This window comes from Alligator sinensis, unplaced genomic scaffold, assembly GCF_000455745.1.
Source record: "Alligator sinensis unplaced genomic scaffold, ASM45574v1 scaffold778_1, whole genome shotgun sequence".
Classification (NCBI taxonomy): Eukaryota; Metazoa; Chordata; order Crocodylia; family Alligatoridae; genus Alligator; species Alligator sinensis.
Window position 1 is genome coordinate 294,865 of NW_005842946.1, and position 5,247 is coordinate 300,111.

At 51.3% G+C, this 5,247-nt stretch overlaps 1 long non-coding RNA gene across 3 annotated transcripts in view; it reads left to right on the top strand.

Annotated features, from left to right (window-relative positions):
- LOC102385972 overlaps nt 1-5,247 on the top strand; it is a 16,318-nt gene that overhangs the window by 2,208 nt on the left and 8,863 nt on the right. For 2 of the 3 annotated variants that reach the window (XR_001358990.1, XR_001358991.1), the window contains exon 2: nt 1,748-1,958. The exons of the other annotated variant lie outside the window; for it this stretch is intronic. This is a non-coding gene — a long non-coding RNA (uncharacterized LOC102385972). The remainder of the gene's footprint in view (nt 1-1,747; nt 1,959-5,247) is intronic. 3 annotated transcript variants of the gene reach the window in all.

Consider the following 5,247-nt stretch of genomic DNA (forward strand, 5'->3'; position numbering starts at 1 on the left):
GAAAGAGTGATCTGATTTTGGGGGAACCCCTGAGTTTAGAGCCTTGGTACAACTGTACCTCCAGGTCTCACCTCTCATAGGCCCTGGATCTAGCTCAGTTGCCTGCCCCTGCTGATGGTGACTGAAGATAGCTTATGGTGGTTTTTATGTGTCTAGACAAAACCAACCAACCTTGCCTCAACGATAGTGGGTGGCTGAAAAACACCTGCTAATTTTCAAAAGAAAAGTGGAAAATGTCATTGTCATTGAATTGTTTAACAAATTTTGTTCCCCTAATGAAAATAAGCCCACAGTGAGCATGTGTATGTCTATGATGGCTTAAATTTACTGCACAGTGAGAATAGGCCGGCATATACATGCGCTCTAACACCCGCACATTAATGTTGTGTGTAGACTGCCTTAGGGCTAAAGTTAGTCCCAAGTCAGTCCATACACACAGTGTTGCTGCACAGTAAGATGTCTACACATGTGTTACTGTGCATTAACTGATCAGGTGTAAATTTGATGCCTGCATGGTGCAAGTATCAAATTTACGCTCAAGTCAGCATAAATCACCATATTTACTGTGCGGTATGGGCATGCACATGTAGATTTATGCTTGTACAGCGCAATAATTTTGGTTACTGCACAGTAAATGTGCACATGTAGACGCACCCAGTATCATGTGGAGTTTGGAGAAGAGTGAACCTGGTTCTACCTGAATAAGTGTCCATGGTTGTGAAATCCCCAGATGGTGGTGGGAGTATCTCCTGCTCCCTGGGCCAGGCACCCCGACTCACCTGCCATGACTTGATGGAAATGTACTTGAAGGAGGGGTTCAGTTGTGTTCCTGCGCTGCCCCCGGGGACACTAATACTCATGGGGTCAGTGCCGCTGGTGCTGGGACTCCTCCCCTACACTCCGGTCCACTCACCCACTGTGCGGGCTATTGGGCCTCCATTCCTAATTACGGGTTCCGGCTCCTTGTGGTCTCTCATTGGGCCTCACCCTGTCAGTCTCAGGGGAGAGTGCAGGCTTATGGTTTCAGCCTGGGACTCATCCCTGCTTCTTGACCCTGCTCCATCCCTTCTCTGGGTTGAGGATGGCTGCAGAGACTCTGAGCTCCCAAAGCTGGGATAGAGCCCTCCACTGGGTGCTGTGCATGGGGAAGTGTGTTCTATCTTCCCCATGCTGGTCCTGCCCTCCTCTGGCAGGTCAGTGTTGTGGGGAGCCTGTGCTGGCTGGGGCCCACCCCAGTGAGCTAGTTGTCTCCCCCACTGGCTTCCCTCATACCTGGTTTCTTCTGGGGCTTTTAAATCTCCTGCCATGGTGGGAATGGCTGACATCATCAGCTGGCCACTGACCCGCCTAATTGCCAGGTGCTTGAAAAGTTGGTGCAGTGCCAGCTCGGATGGCTCTAGCTCTGGTTCTGGCTCCCTCCTGGGTAAGTTCCCTGTGGTATTGGGGTCCCTGGGGCTGCCTTTGGGAGTGCCAGGGTCTGCACCCAATGCCTCTGACCCCTGTGAGCAGCTCCAGCCACCACAGTGGTGTTTTGGGGGTTCCCCCATTCATGTAAGGTCAGTGATAACAGCTTCTTATCTCCTCAGATAGCTATTGAATAAGTGTATCCCATCCGTCCCATACCCTCCTGTCCCAGAGGAGTTCTTTTACAATATCACCTGTGAGGGAAACTGAGTCAAATACATTGTTCATAACCCTTCCCTCCACACATTCCATCAATGGTTGACTCCCTTCTTCTCCTGCTCAGGAACCACCACATCCCATTGCTATGGAGAGCATCAACAAGATTCCTGTGTCTGAGCACCAAGATCTGCAGCTGCTGATCTTTGTGAGGCTTCTGGTGTAGACAGTGGAGTCCTGGTGTGTTTACATATGTGTAGGATGAGTAGAGGTTGGAGTCTTCTAGAACATCTGAAGTCCCAGCCTTAATGATGTCATGACCTGCTTTTAAAAGCTGAGTATGTGCAGTGAGTTGTTTGCTTGGTGCCCAAGGGAACATGGCAGTTAGGACTGTTATGCTAATGAGTTATTATGGGTTGTTGTGATGGTTTGATTTGTATGGTCCTAGCTGTGATTGACTTTGATTGACATTGATGACAGAGTATTGACTAGATCTCCACATAGACTCATAGATTCATAGACATTAGGGCTGGAAAGGACCTTGAAAGATCATGGAGCCAGCCCCCAGCCCGAAGGCAGGAAGTCAGCTGGGGTCATAGGATCCCAGCAAGATAAACATTCAGGTTTTCTTGAAGGTGTTCAATGTAGGTGCTTGAACCACCTCTAATGGCAGGCTATTCCAGACTTTGGGGGCTCGAACAGTAAAGAAATTCTTCCTTATGTCCAGCCTGAAACCGTCTTGTAGTAGTTTATAGCCATTCGACCTTGTCATCCCTTGGGGTGCTCTGGTGAACAAACGTTCCCCCAGATACTGGTGGTCACCCCTGATAAACTTATAGGTATCCATCAGATCACCCCTGAGCCTGTGCTTTCCAGGCTAAAGAACCCCATAGCTCTCAGCCTGTCATCATAAGGTCTGTTTTCCTGACCTCTGATTATGCATGTGGCTCTTCTGTGGACTCTCTCAAGCTTCTCCACATCCTTTTTGAATTGTGGGGCCCAAAACTGGACACAGTACTCCAGCTGTGGCCTCACCAAGGCCGAGTACAAAGGGAAAAATGACATCCCAGGATTTGCTTGAGAAGCATCTATGGATGCAAGCCAGCATTTTGGTTGCTTGCTAGCCACAGCATCGCATTGCAGGCTCATGTTCATCTTGCGGTCAATGATGACCCCCAAGTCTCTTTCTTCCATAGTGCTAGCGAGTGTGGCATTGCCGAGCCTATAAGGATGCTGCGGGTTTTTCTTCCCAAGGTGGAGAAAATTGCATTTTTCAGTGTTAAACACCATCAGGTTCTCATCTGCCCATTTGCTGAGCCTGTCCAGGTCAGCCTGGATTGCCCTCCTATCTTCAGGTGTGGATGTTTTGCCCCAAAGTTTGGTGTCATCGGTGAACTTGGCCAGTCTGCTTCTGACTCCAATGTCCACGTCATTAATGAAGATGTTGAACAATATGGGTCCAAGGACAGAGCCTTGAGGGACCCCACTGGTCACAGGGCACCGTGACGATTGTCTTCCGTCAATTACCACACTCTGGGTCTGACCACGGAGCCAATTTCCCAGCCAGCGGATCGTGGTGGACCCAAGGCCACAATTGGCCAGTTTCACCAAGAGGTGATCATGGGATACCAGATTGAAGGCTTTTTGGAAGTCAGGATATATGACATTAATCTCTTCTCCCTTGTCCAGGTGATAGGTCACTTGGTCATAAAAGGAAATGAGCTTGGTCAAACAAGACCTACCCTCAACAAACCCATGCTGGCTATCCCTCAGGATGTTGGTGTCGGCCAGTCCATTAAGAATGGCCTCTTTAACAAACTTTTCTAAGACCTTCCCCAGGATAGAGGTCAGGCTGATGAGCCTATAGTTTGCCAGATCCACTTTCCTCCCTTTCTTGAAGATAGGTACCACATTGGCCTTCTTCCAGTCTTCAGGCACTACACCAGAGCACCGGGAGTTCTCAAAAATCTGTGCCAGAGGCTGGGCTATGATACCTGCCAGCTCCTTGAGGATCCTGTGGTGTAGTGTCAGGGCCAGCTGACTTGAAGGTATCCAGCCTCTCAAGGTGTTCCTTCATGAGGTCAGCATTGATGGAGGACAGGGAATCTCCCTCACCCGGACCTTCCTGTCTCATAGTGGGCATGATTGACAGGTGGTGCGATTTGGAAATTATAAAGCCTGTCCATTGTAGGGGTCGGGGCAGCTTTTTGGGGTCATCGTCAATGGGGTTGGAGCTCGCTGAGACTTGCTGTGTCTCATGCTATCTCCCTCTTTGATTGGTGTGTGTGACCTGAGCTTGAATATAACTCGCATACAATTGACTATGCATTTGAGTTGTGTTGGTTGCATGAATGATGCATGCCCCCGGCAACAGGGGGGGCATGGCGGGAGTGTGGTGGTGGCAGCAGGAGTGGTGGGAGTGCAGTGGTGGTAAGTGGAGGAGCTCCCGCAGATGCTGCTGGTGCTGTCAGTGGTGGTGGTGGGGATGGTGAGCGCTGACCAAGGGTCAGCGACCACCCACAGCTGCTGCTGGCAGCGTCATTGGTGGCCACTGGGGATTGTGGACTGCCTGCAGATGCCGCTGGTGTTATCAGTGGTGGGGTGGCGAGTAGTGACTGCCACTGACCTTCTCGGTGGTGCCTTTTTGTAGGGAGGTGCACTGCCATGCTCAGGAGGTGCATGTGTACCTGTGTGTACAACCTACGTATTGCCCGTTTGGTTGTTTGGGACCCAGCGTTTGTTGTTAAGCAAGTGAGAACAGTGTATGTGGGACACTGTTTGGGAGCAATGACAGGAGGGTCTTGTTCACCTGAGCACTTGCCAGCCACTCAACTGTGTCATCACATTGCATTGGTTGGGTAAAGTATCACCCCTCCCTTTTCTGAGGTGCTTAGTACCCAGCTGTGGGAGGGAACAGCATAGAAATCCTCATGGATGTGAGGCTGCAGAGCAGGCCTTCCCTGCCTGTCAACTCTCTAGGGTGATATAGTCTGCCACCTAGAAGGTGACAGACTGCAGGCCTTTGTGAACTGGCTAGTATTCGCTTCGGATTCAGACTCAACTGATTCGGGGGACAGTGATTTGACTTGGTGATTTGAATTACAGTCCTGAATTGATTCAGCTCCTGCGAACCTGCTGAATCTCTGAATCGAACAAACCCCATCCCCATCCTGCTCTCCCAGCCCCATGAATGGCTGCTCTGATCCAGCATCCCAGCTCTTAAAAAGCCCATGCACTCAACAGCTGCTGCCAGGTCGGGATGGGGGGGTGCAGTCCCCACTGCCCCCCACTACACCGCAGTGCATGGAGAGGTTTGTCATGAGCCCCCATCCCCTGCCCGCTCTCCCAACCCCAGCTCCTGGCTCTTTGAAAAAACCCCCAAAAACCCCACACTCACCAGATCCTGCCAGGCAGGGGAGGGGTGATCCCTGCTGCCCCCCACTGCTCTGAGCTGCATGTGGGGTGCTCTGCCACAAGTCCCCAGAAGCCCTGAGGCCACTGCAGCAACTGGTGAGTGTGGGGCTTTTTTTTTTTAAAGAACCGGGAGTTGGGGCTGGGTGGAGCAGCCATGGGTGGGGGGCTGGGAGAGCGGGTGGGGGGATGGGAGCTTGTGGCAGAGGCCCCCAC